At 40.3% G+C, this 13841-nt stretch overlaps 1 protein-coding gene across 2 annotated transcripts in view; it reads right to left on the bottom strand.

Annotated features, from left to right (window-relative positions):
* Positions 1–13841, bottom strand: part of arid2 (AT-rich interactive domain 2) — a 131650-nt gene that overhangs the window by 56281 nt on the left and 61528 nt on the right. The window lies entirely within an intron of this gene.

The raw sequence follows: 13841 nt of genomic DNA, 5'->3' as shown, positions 1-13841 counted from the left end.
GAATTTATCTGGAAGGGTCTTTAATGTGAAACATTAACTGTTTCTTTTGCAGCCTAACGTGCTGCAGAACATTTTCAGCACTTTTTATTTCAGATTGCCAGACTCAGCAGGTTTATCCTGCCTTTCAGAATATCCTTTATTATTTGAACAAAATAAATTGAGTAATATTGAAATGTTTAATAAATGTTAAAATCAGCATTATCACCAGTAGGGCAGGTTGAGGGAAATGCAACAATTGAATATTTTCGCCAGTGTATAAAAAACTGCAGTTTTACAGGAAATATGAGTGGAGGAGGAAAAGTCCCATAAATAATGAGGAATGGAGCTCAGACAGAAAGGTTTGACTGGATTAAAGGAGATCCTGCCAACTCTTCAAATAAAATGATGAATTTCAGTAACTAGTAAATGGCCAACTGCTGTGCAGTGCTGTAAATGTATTTCAAACACAGAATGGAAAAGGATTACACATTACTAAATGATTCAGGTAAAATATTCTCAATGGGATCTTTTTTAAACTTCTAACTTAACAGTTTTGCATCTGAAGCATTAATAACTAATTAAAATTCTTAACATTTGGAGCTTAGCTTAAACAGCCATCTGTAGAGCAAAGACACGAGATAAAACTTAAGAGTTGGGTGCAAAGAGCAAAGATCAAAAAACTGGAAACATATTATAGAAAAAGACAAAAAGAATCACCATATAGTTATAGCACAGGAGGCTAGTTAGCCCATTGTGTTCCCACTGGCTCTCTTACCCAGGGTAAATCTTGTTCTGCACTGCTCAGCCAATTTTCCATAGCCTTGCGGCATTTTTCTCACTGTATGTTTATCCAGTTCTAACTTGCTTCAACTATATCTACAGGTCGTGCATTCCAGGTTCAGACATACAATCCAAAAAAACAGTTTTCCCTTATCACACTTCCAATTCTCCTCCCCTTTATTGTGTCTTAGAGAAGTACAGCATGGAAACAGGCCCTTTTACCTCATCTAGTCACTGCCAAACCATTTTTAATGCTTGTGGGAATAAAAGGGGCCTTTTCTGGTTGGCAGTGACTAGTGGTATTCCTCAGCGGTCAATATTGGGACCACTACTTTTCTCATTATTTGTCAATGTTTGGATAACTGAATTGATGGCTTTGTAGCAAAGTTTGCAGATGATACGAAGATAGGTGGAGGGGTAGGTAGTGCTGAGGAAGCAGTGTGATTACAGCAGGACTTAGACAAATTGGAAGAATGGGCAAAAAAGTGGCAAATGGAATAGTGCTGGGAAATGTATGATAATGCGCTGCAGTAAAAGGAGCAAAAGTGTAGACTATTACCTACAGTTGAAGTCAGAAGTTTACATACACCTTACATTTAAATCAATTTTTTTCAATTCCAGACATTTAATCCTAGTAAACTTTTCCTGTATTAGGTCAGTTAGGATCACTACTTTATTTCAAGAACGTGAAATGTCAGAATAAAAGTAGAGAGAATGATTTATTTCAGCTTTTATTTCTTTCATCACTTTCCCAGTGGGTCAGAAGTTTACACACACTTTGTTAGTATTTGGTAGCATTGCCTTTAAATTGTTTAACTTAGGTTAAAAGTTTTCAGTAGCCTTCCTTCCACAAGCTTCTCACAATAAGTTTCTGGAATTTTGTTCCATTCCTCCAGACAGAACTGGTGTAACTGAGTCAGGTTTGTAGGCCTCCTTGCTCACACACACTTTTTCAGGTCTGCCCACAAATTTCTTATTTTTTTAAAATCAGATTGAGGTCAAGGCTTTGTGATGGCCACTCCAATACCTTGACTTTGTTGTCCTTAAGCAATTTTGGCACAACTCTGGAGGTATGCTTGGGGTCATTGCCCATTTGTAAGACCTATTTGTGACCGAACTTCAACTTCCTGGCTGATGTCTTGAGATGTTGCTTCAATATATCCACATAATTTTCCTTCCTCATGATGCACCTATTTTGTGAAGTGCACCAGTCCCTCCTGCAGCAAAGCACCCCAACATGATGCTGTCACCCCCATGCTTCACAGTTGGGATGGTGTTCTTCGACTTACAAGCCTCACCCTTTTTCCTCCAAACATAACAATGGTCATTATGGCCAAACAGTTCAATTTTTGTTCATCAGACCAAAGGACATTTCTCCAAAAAGTAAGATCTTTGTCCCCATGTGCACTTGCAAACTTTAGTCTGGCATTTTAATGGCAGTTTTGGAGCAGTGGCTTCTTCCTTGCTGAGCACAGTTTCAGGTTATGTTGATATAGGACTCGTTTTACTGTGCATAAAGATACTTGTCTACCTGTTTTCTCCAGCATCTTCACAAGGTCCTTTGCTGTTCTTCTGGGATTGATTTGCACTTTTCGCGCCAAAGTACGTTCATCTCTAGGAGACAGAATGCGTCTCCTTCCTGAGTGGTAGGACGGCTGCATGGTCCTATGGAGTTTAGACTTGTGTACTGTTGTTTGTACAGATGAACGTGGTACCTTCAGGCGTTTGGAAATTGCTCCCAAGAATGAACCACAATTTTTTTTTCTGAGGTCTTGGCTGATTTCTTTTGATTTCATTTGTGAACTTTTGACCCACTGGAATTGAGATTTAGTCAGTTAAAAGTGCAATCATCAGTCTGTAAACAATAGTTGGAAAAATTACTCGTGTCATGCACAAAGTAGATGTCCTCAACGTCTTGCCAAAACTGTAGTTTGCTAATATGAAATCTGTGGAGTGGTTGAACAATGAGTTTTAATGACTTCAACCTAAATGTATGTAAACTTCTGACTTCAACTGTAAATGGGGAGAACATTCAAACATCAGAGGTGCAGAGAGACTTAGGAGTCCTCGTTCAAGACACCCAGAAAGTTAAATTACTGGTCGAGTCTGTGGTAAAGGCAGCAAATGCGATATTGGTATTTATTTCAAGGGGAATAGAATATAAAAGAAACAAGATAATGCTAAGCCTTTTTGAGTCACTAGTCAGGCCACAGTTAAGAGTATTTTTGGGCCCAATATTTCAGAAAGGGAGAGAGTCCAGAGGAGGTTCATGAGGATGATTCTAGGAATTAAGGGATTAACATATGAGGAGTGTTTGGCAGCTTTGAGCCTATACTCACCAGAATTTAGAAGACCGCGGGGGTGGGGGGGGGGGGGGTGAATCTCAATGAAACCTACCGAAAGTTGAAAGAACTAGACAGGATGAATGTGGAGAAGACGTTTCCTATGGTGGGGGTATCCAGAACTAGAAGGCACAGACTCAAAATCAAGGGGTGACCTTTTAGAACAAAGGTAAGGAAGTATCAATAAGGATCAGTACTTGGAGCTATGATGTTGTGGCCATTACAGAGACTTGGATGGTGCAGGGGCAGGAATGGCTACTTAGAGTGCCAGGCTTTAGATGTTTCGGAAAAGACAGGGAGGGAGGCAAAAGAGGTGAGGGCATGGCACTGTTGATTAGAGACAGTGTCAGGGCTGCAGAAAAGATGGATGTCATGGAGGGTTTGTCTACGGACTCTCTGTGAGTGGAAGTTAGGAACAGGAAGGGGTCAATAATTCTACTGGGTGTTCTTTTTTATAGAACACCCAATAGTAACAGGGACATCGAGAAGCAGATAGGGAGACGGATTCTGCAAAGGCGTAATAACAACAGGGTTGCCATGATGGGAGATTTTAATTTCCCAATATCGACTGGCATCTCCAGAGAGCGAGCAGTTTAGATGGCGTTGAGTTTAAGTGTGTTCAGGAAGGTTTCTTGACACAATATGTAGATAAGCCTCCAAGAGCAGAGCCTGTACTTGATCTGGTATTGGGAAATGAACCTGGTCAGGCATCAGATCTTTCAGTGGGAGAGAATTTTGAACATAATCATCACAATTCTATCTCCTTTACCGTAGCACTGGTGAGAGATAGGAAAAGACAAGTTACAAAAGTGTTGGAGTAAGGGGAAATATCAGGCTATTACATAGGAACCTGGAAGCATAAACTGGAAACAGATATTCTCAGGGAAATGTACAGAAAAAATGTGGCAAATGTTCAGGGGATATATGCGTGGAGTTCTGCATAGGTACATTCCACTGAGACAGGGAAAGGATGGTAGGGTACAGAAACAGTGTACAAAGGCTGTTGTAAATCTAGTCAAGAAGAAGAGCTTATGAAAGGTTAAAAAAAAACTAGGTAATGATAGAGATCTAGAAGATTATAAGGCGAGCAGGAAAGAGTTTAAGAAAGAAATTAGGAGAGCCAGAAGGGGCCTGTAAAAACTTTTATAGATACGTGAAAAGAAAAAGATTGATCAAGACAAATGCAGGTCCTTTACAGTCAGAAACAGGTGAATTGATCATAGGGAACAAAGACATGGCAGACCAATTGAATAACTACTTTGGTTCTGTCTTCACTAAGGAGGACATAAATAATCTTCCGGAAATAGTAAGGGACCGAGGGTCCAGTGAGATGGAGGAACTGAAGGAAATACATGTTAGTAGGGAAGTGGTGTTAGGTAAATTGAAGGGATTAATGGCAGATAAATCCCCAGGGCCAGATGGTCTGCATCCCAGAGTGCTTAAGGAAGTAGCCCAAGAAATAGTGGATGAATTAGTGATAATTTTTCAAAACTCCTTAGATTCTGGATTAGTTCCTGAGGATTGGAGGATGGCTAATGTAACCCCACTTTTTAAAAAAGGGAGAGAGAAACCGGGGAATTACAGACTGGTTAGTCTGACATCGGTGGTGGGGAAAATGCTAGAGTCAATTATCAAAGATGTGATAACAGCACGTTTGGAAAGGGGTGAAATCATCGGACAAAGTCAGCATAGATTTGTGAAAGGAAAATCATGTCTGACGAATCTTATAGAATTTTTTGAAGATGTAACTAGTAGAGTGGATAGGGGAGAGCCAGTGGATGTGGTATATTTAGATTTTCAAAAGGCTTTTGACAAGGTCCCACACAGGAGATTAGTGTGCAAACTTAAAGCACACAGTATTGGGGGTATGGTATTGATGTGGATAGAGAATTGGTTGGCAGACAGGAAGCAAAGAGTAAACGGGACCTTTTCAGAATGGCAGGCAGTGACTAGTGGGGTACCGCAAGGCTCAGTGCTGGGACCCCAGTTGTTTACAATATATATTAATGATTTAGACGAGGGAATTAAATGCAGCATCTCCAAGTTTGCCGATGACACGAAGCTGGGTGGCGGTGTTAGCTGTGAGGAGGATGCTAACAGGATGCAGGGTGACTTGGATAGTTTAGGTGATTGGGCAAATTCATGGCAGATGCAATTTAATGTGGATAAATGTGAGGTTATCCACTTTGGTTGCAAGAACAGGACAACAGATTATTATCTGAACGGTGGCCAATTAGGAAAAGGGGAGATGCAACTAGAGCTGGGTGTCATTGTACACCAGTCATTGAAGGTGGGCATGCAGATACAGCAGGCGGTGAAAAAGGCAAATGGCATGTTGGCATTCAGAGCAAAAGGATTTGAGTACAGGAGCAGGGAGGTTCTACTGCAGTTGTACAAGGCCTTGGTGAGACCGCACCTAGAATATTGTGTGCAGTTTTGGTCCCCTAATCTGAGGAAAGACATTCTTGCCATAGAGGGAGTACAGAGAAGGTTCACCAGATTGATTCCTGGGATGGCAGGACTTGCATATGAAGAAAGACTGGATCATCTAGGCTTATACTCACTGGAATTTAGAAGATTGGGGGGGCATCTTATTGAACCGTATAAAATTCTAAAGGGATTGGACAGGCTAGATGCAGGAAGGTTGTTTCCGATGTTGGGGAAGTCCAGAACAAGGGGTCACAGTTTAAGGATAAAGGGGAAGCCTTTTAGAACCATGAGGAAAAACTTCTTCACACAGAGAGTGGTGAATCTATGGAATTCTCTGCCACAGGTAATAGTTGAGGCCGGTTCATTGGCTATATTTAAGAGGAAGTCAGATATAGCCCTTGTGGCTAAAGGGATCAGGGGGTATGGAGAGAAAGCAGGTACAGGGTTCTGAGTTGGATGATCAGCCATGATCATACTGAATGGCGGTGCAGGCTCGAAGGGCCAAATGGCCTACTCCTGCATCTATTTTCTATGTTTCTGTGGGCCATTAGAAGGCCTTGGCATACGGGATTAAGGAAAACCCCAAGGCATTCTACAAGTCTGTGAAGACCAAGAGGATAAAACGTGAGAGAATATGGCCAATCAAATGTGACAGTGGAAAAGCGTGTATGCAACCGGAGGAGACAGCAGAGGTACTTAATAAATACTTAGCTTCAATATTCACTATGTTAATGGATCTTGGCGATTGTAGGAATGACTTACAATGGACAGAAAAGCTTAAGCGTGCAAATATTAAGGAAGAGGATGTGCTGGAGCCTTTGGAAAGCAGCAAGTTGGATAAGTCACCAGGACTGCACAGGATGTACCCCAGGCTACTGTGGGAGGTGAGGGAGGAGATTGCTGAGCCCCTGGCGAAGATCTCTGCATCATCAGTGGGGATGGGAGAGGTTCAGCAGGATTGGAGGGTTGCAGGTGTTGTTCCCTTATTCAGTGAAGAGAGTAGAGATAGCCCAGGAAACTACAGACCAGAGAGTCTTACTTCAGTGGTTGGTAAGCTGATGGAGAAGACCCTGAGGCAGGATCTATGAACATTTGGAGAGGCTTAATATGATTAGGAATAGTCAGCATGGCTTTGTGAAAGGCAGGTCATGCTTTATGAGCCTGACTGAATTTGTTGAGGATGTGACTAACCACATTGATGAAGGTAGAGCAGTAGATATAGTGTATTTGGATTTCAGCAAGACATTTGACAAGGTACCCCATGCAAGGCTTATTGAGAAAATAAGGAGGCATGGGATCCAAGGGGACGTTGCTTTGTGGATCCAGAACTGGCTTGCACACAGAATGCAAAGAGTGGTTGTACATGGGTCATATTCTGCATGGAGGTTGGTAACCTGTGGAGTGCCTCAGGGACCTGTTCTGGGACCCCTACTCTTCATGATTTTTATAAATGACCTGGATAAAGAAGTGGAAGGATGGGTTATTATATTTGCCAATGACACAAAGGTTGGGGGTGTTGTGGATAGTGTGGAGGGCTGTCAGAGGTTACAGCAGGACATCGATAAGATGCAAAGCTGGGCTGAGAAGTGGTAGATGCAGTTCAACCCAGGTAAGTGTGAGGTGGTACATTTTGGTAGGTCAAATATGACAGAATATGGTATTAATGGTAAGACTCTTGGTAGTGCGGAGGATCAGAGGAATCTTGGGGTCCAAGTCCATAGGAGACTCAAAGCTGCTGCGCAGGTTGACTCTGTGGTTAAGAAAGCATATGATGCATTGGCCATCATCAATCATGGGATTGAGTTTAAGAGCCGAGAGATAATGTTGCAGCTATATAGGACCCTGGTCAGACCCCACTTGGAATACTGTAGTTCTGGTTGCCTCACTGTAGGAAGGATGTAGAAACCATAGAAAGGGTGCAGAGGAGATTTACACAGATGTTGCCTGGATTGGGAGCATGCCTTATGAGAATAGGTTGAGTGAACTCGGCCTTTTCTCCTTGGAGTGATGGAGGATGAGAGGTAGCCCGATAGAGGTGTATAAGATGATGAGAGGCATTGGTCATGTGAATAGTCAGAGGCTTTTTCCCAGGGTTGGAATGGCTAGTATATGTGGGCACAGTTTTAAGGTGCTTGGAAGTAGGTACAGAGATGTCTGGGGTAAGTTAGTTTGTTTGTTTATTATTATTATTAATGCAAGGAGTGGTGAGTGCGTGGAAATGGGCTGCCAGTGATGGGAGGTGGATACGATAGGGTCTTTTAAGAGAATCCTAGACAGGTAACATGCAGCTCAGAAAAAGAGGACTATGGGTAACCCTAGGTAATACCTAAGGTAAGGACATGCTCGGCACAGCTTTGTGGGCTGAAGGGCCTGTACTGTGCTGTAGATTTTCTATGTTTCTATGTATATTTTTTAGCCAGAGAGCAGTGAATCTGTGGGATGCTCTGTCACAGATTGTGGTGAAGGCCAAGCTCATGGGTATACTTAAGGCAGAAGTTGATCGTTTCCTGATCGATCCGGGTATCAAAGGATATGGCAAGAAGTCAGGTGTATGGGGGTCAGTGGGATATGGGATCAGCCATGATGGATTGGCCAAGCAGACTCGATGGGTTGAATGGCCTAATTCTGCTCCTATGACTTATGGTCCTATCAACCTGCAACCCATGATCTCTAGTGGTAGTCCCACCTAATCTCAGTGGTTTAAAAAGCAACCCCATCCATTTACCACATCCATAGTCTTCATGATTTTGTATACCTTTATCAAATCTCCTCTCAATCTTCTACATTCCAAGGAATAAAGTTCAGACCTATTCAATCTTTCCATAGAACTCAGGTCCCTTAGCCCCAGCAACATCCTTGTAAATTTTCTCTATACTCTTTCAACCTTATTCTCATCTTTTCTGTTGGAAAGTGACCAAAACTGTAATCTCCCGTTTGTAACCTTGCACTTTCTACTTTGTCCAGCACTCAAATTTTATAAACTTTTATTAGAGCCTCAGTTGCCTCTCTTTTCCAAAGAAAACAGTATCAGCATTGCCAAACTATATTTGTTTATCTTTCCTCCCAAAAATCATCTTTATACCTCTTCGAGGAGCTGTTCACTGCCTTGATATCCTTCCTATAATGTGATCAAAAATGAACACAACACAGCAAATGAGGCCACACCAGTTGTCTATAAAGTTTCGCCAGGACTTCCCCCTTCCTATTCTCTATGCCTTGACTAACAAAATCCAGCATTATCAATGATCTGTGTGCCCACACCTGCACCCTATTAATAACAGTATTCCTTATTGCCTCATCTCATTCATTATACCAAACTATTTCCCAAACATTTGCCTATTCTCCCAGGCTGCTGATTCCTGCCACAAACTGAAATACAAAACATATTTTAAAAATATTAAAGCTAGCTGCTTTTAAAACAATTAAAAAGAGTAATCAAATGGGGTCTTCAAAACAGATAGGCTTGATACTTCAAAAGTAAATAAAAGGCATTTTAGATTACTTACATAGCACACTTCACTGCAGAGTGTCGAGCAAAACATTCCAGACACAAACAATAAGCAACAATGAAGTAATTCGAGATTTTTTTTTAACTTGCACTACAGACCAATAAATTCTCTGGACCTGAGACAAGGTTTTATGAACTGTTGAAGCTGAAGCTGCTTTACTTTTAACTTTGCTTCTGCAATTGTCCACTTTGGAAAACTGCAGATTCAATTGTTAGATGGTTGGGGGGGGAGGGGGTGGAGGAGAGAAGAGAAACAACAAACTGGACATAATTTTGCTCAGGAGTATAACCTATTACAAGTACATTACTGAAATCTATAACCAAGGATACAGTGAGCAACCACATATTCAGAATTGGATTGGTTAGAGTAAGCCAATACATATTAATAAAGAGCAAATCAGTCCATTGGCCCATTCAATCCAACCAGAATGAATAGATATTCTGTAACATCAAAAATTTATTTAGCATCACCTGAAAACTAGGTCTCCATTTCAAATGCAATCAGGAAACTTTTCTTAATTTTACTATCATTATATTCAATTGACTTCACAAAACAAAAACTGCACAAAACTTAAGCAGCTCCCCGATTAGAAACAATGGACAACTAACACAGAAAAAGCAAAATTAGTACCCATGTACATCTGTTGGCTTGATGTTATGAACATCCACACAAAAACAAATATCTTAATCACTAAAACAGGGAAAGGAGAAAGAATGCAATAGATAGATAATAAGTTTACACTTTGCAGGCCATTTGTCTTTAGGTAAAAAGCAAGAGAAGAATAGTCATGGTACAGCACAGAAACAGGCCCTTCAGCCCACCTAGTCGATACAAGCTATCTATAGAATTTATTAATAATTTGAATGTTTGAAGCACTTTTGAACAGTTATGACATGAATGAAGTCAAATTATCTTTAAAAAATGAAAACTATGGTAAAATAAGGACCGAGTGAGACCCTCTGCATACACAAAAAGTTCCAGCAGATGCAGTACCTATAAAAGGAATTCACCTACCCCCACCTGGAAGTTTTCATGTTTTATTGTTTTACAACATTGATTAACAGTGATTTAATTTGGCTTTTTTTGTGACACTGATCAACAACAAAAAACTCCTTTGTGTCAAAATGAAAACAGATCTCTACACAGTGATCCAAATTAATTACAAATATAAAACACAAAATAATTGCACAATTATTCACGCCCTTTAGAATGACACACCAAATCATCACTGGGGCTGCCAAATGGTTTTAGAAATCACACAATTAGTTAAATGGAGATCTGTTTTGGGAGACCTGTGTGCAGTCAAAGTGTTTCAATTGATTGTAGTAAAAAAAAACCACTTAGTATCTGGAAGGTCCAACTGCTGGTGAGTTAGTATCCTGGCAAAAACTACACCATGAAAACAAAGGAACACTCCAAGCAACTCCACAAAAAGGTTATTGAAAAACAAAAGTCAGGAGATGGAGACAATTTCCAAGTCACTGAATAACCCCTGGAGCAGTTAAGTCAAACATTAAGGAATGGAAAGAATATTGCACAGCTGTAAATCTGCCTACAGCAGGCCATCCTCAAAAAATGAGTGACTGTGCAAGAAGGGGGTGAGTGATGGGCGGCCACCAAGAGACCTATGACAACTCTGGAAGAGTTACAAGTTTCAGTGGCTGAGATGGGAGAGACTGCACATACAACCACTGTTGCCCAGGTGCTTCACCAGTTGGAACTTTATGGGAGAGTGGCAAAGAGAAAACCACTGAAACTCACATGAAATCTCACCTAGACTTTACCAAGGGGCATGTGGGAGACTCTGAAGTCAGCTGGAACAAGATTTTCTGGTCTGATGAAGCCAAACTTGAGCTTTTTGGCCATCAATAAAACATGAAAACTTCCAAGAGGGGTAAATACTTTTTATAGGCACTGTAGTAACAGGTCAGGGAAGTAAATGCAGCTAATACTTGGATTCTCATTTCTAATCTACAGACAGGCCAGGATGCTGAAAATAACTTAAGTGAGTACCAACAAGCACACTATAGTCTGTACTGATGTACTTAACATATGATTCTTATACTGTACAACATACAACTCATTCAAATTTGTTAATATCAGAAACAGAGTAGAGCTGCAAAATTAAGGATGCAACTATTCAATCATATGGTTACATTACATCTGTTCGTCACATGCACGGTTAACGCTAAACTTAAGTAACAACGCAAATATTTATTTTTCAAGCCAATCATGAGTGAATACATGTAACAGTCAGAGGAATTTTTGCACTAAAATACACTTACATAATACCACAGACTAATCCACTGCTCAACAGTCATTCATTGTCAAGACAAGAGCATCATTAACAATACCAGTACTTATTTTTCCTCTCGTGCTTCCCATGAGAAGGTGGTAGTGCTCTTCGGTTAATTATTAATAGATTTAGCAAACAAAATTTTGAAGAAATATATCAGACTCTTAATGAAACAAACAGCAGTGTCTCAACATCATTTACCAGGGTTTCATGGTAGGTTTGGTACAGAAAAACAGGAAGACTGCTCATTTGTTATAAATGGTTAAAAGAAAAAGGGATGAAGGGAATATTAATGAAAATGTCAAATTAATGTGAAGTTACAGTTAAGGGACGTTTGAATGTCATAGACTCGATAGACCAAAAGACACCAAAAGATGCCCAAAAGTCTCTATGTTTTATCATCCTATCACTTCTGGAGCACGATGCCATTCTCCCAATTCCTGTCGATCATGATGAAGGTTTCCACAAAAGGCATGTCTGAGATAACTTTCTTCCTAAACCATGGTTTCTCCCTTTTTGTAGTTGACAAAGTCCTTAACTGCATCTCATGTGTTTCCAACACCTCGGTTCTCATGGTTGAATATGACGACATACAAGTATGGACTTGGATAATAAATTTACTTTGAGCTCTCCATTTAGGTCGAGCAAGATTCAGCTCTGCTGGTTCTTCCTTCTTTCTTTCCCACTTGAAACTAAGGGCCATTAACCTGAAACATCAACTCCATTTCTCTATCCATAGATACTGCCTAACCTGGCAAGTATTTCCAGCACTTTCTGTTTCAATTACGTTAGCTAAGGGCTTTCTCAAAGGATTATAATTTCCGATCACCTGCACACCAAGTCATAAAGCTGCACACATTTCCTCACTTTTCAACATCAAAAATTACAATTTTATATTTTACAACACCGATTTTATCTAGAAAATCTTGTTTCTCCTCTCCCCTCCCGTATCTTTGCTTGCATGGCAGATTTTAAAATCTTCATAGCCACAGATGAAATGCCAGATGAGAGAGCAGCATATGCGGTATCTTTATTCAAGGAGGATGGCAAAGAAAAACAAAGAAATTACAGACTCGAGTCTAAAGTAAGGGTTAAGGAAGTTACTGGAAAAATTCTGAGGGTCAGGATTTATTTAAAATTGGAAAGGCAGGGATTAATCAGAAAGAGTATAGTTTTGTTAAAAGAATCTAGTTACAGGAGAAAGAAGGTGACGACAGAGGTTTGTTTCTGTGATTCGATTCCTGAGGCTAATCCCACTGGGATTGGTATTGGGACCTTGCTGTTTGCTAAGTACATTCATGATTTGGATATAAATGCACGATTATACAGAATGTATGATCAAGAAGCTTGGATACTTCTTGAAAATTGATGTCGCTATTGAAATTGAGGGCAGCCAAAAGCCACAGGATGACATTCCTATGTTGGTAAGACCAGTAGTAGATGGGATTTAATACTGGGAGATCAAATTAACAGGTAGAGCCTTACAAACTGAGGAACCTCAGTATACAGGTGCAAGGCATGAATTGATAAAGTGAAGGCAGCATATGGAACACTTTACTAAAGTAGCAGAGTAGGAGTAAAGGGGTTATAGTAAACTTTATAAAACATTGGTAAGGCCAAAGCAGGAAATAAAATATGCAGTTCTGATTGCCAGCTGTGAGATGGACTGGGATGGAGCCCTTCAGTTACTAAATGAGATTTTATCGGCCAAATTTGTTTTTGGGGGGGCAAGGTGGAAATCAGAAATAGGTATACAGCATTACGAAGGGCACAGACAATTAAGAATTAACAAACTATTTCCCTTTAGCATTGGTATTTACAATGAGAGGGTACATTTTCAGAGTTTAAACATTCGGAAGCAATCTGAAGATTTTCTTTCACTCAAAGGCTGGTTGAAATCTAGATCATACTGCCTGAATAGGTGGTAGGGGAAGGTATTTTCATAACATTTAAGTATGTTTAACATTTAAGGGGAGATTCAAACAAGAGGACATGAGCTGAGAGTTAAGGAGCAAAAGTTTAGGGGTAACACAAGTGGGAACTTCTTTACTCAGAGAGTGGTAGCTGTGTGGAACGAGCTTCCAGTAGAAGTGGTAGAGGCAGGTTCGATATTGTCATTTTTAAAAAATTAGATAGGTATATGGACAGGAAAGGAATGGAGGGTTATGGGCTGAGTGCAGGTAGGTGGGACGAGGCGAGATTAAGCATTCGGCACGGACTAGAAGGGCCAAGATGGCCTGTTTCCGTGCTGTTATGGTTATATGGTTACCCAGACAAGCACTTAAATCAAGGCATGAACCCATAGTAGTAAATGGCCTACTTCTGTTCTATAAATATACATTGCTCAACAAATACAAATTAGCATTAAATACTGCTTTGAATAGTTTTCCTAACATTCTAAATATAATGGGAAATGTTAGAAGAAATAGAAGAAAAAAAATGATTAACTATTACAGAATAACCTTTATACTCCTAAGGAAAGTCCGTGCAACACCTCATCCATGA

Source organism: Hypanus sabinus, chromosome 8 (genome assembly GCF_030144855.1).
Source record: "Hypanus sabinus isolate sHypSab1 chromosome 8, sHypSab1.hap1, whole genome shotgun sequence".
Classification (NCBI taxonomy): domain Eukaryota; kingdom Metazoa; phylum Chordata; class Chondrichthyes; order Myliobatiformes; family Dasyatidae; genus Hypanus; species Hypanus sabinus.
This window is presented reverse-complemented; position numbering and strand designations above follow the sequence as displayed.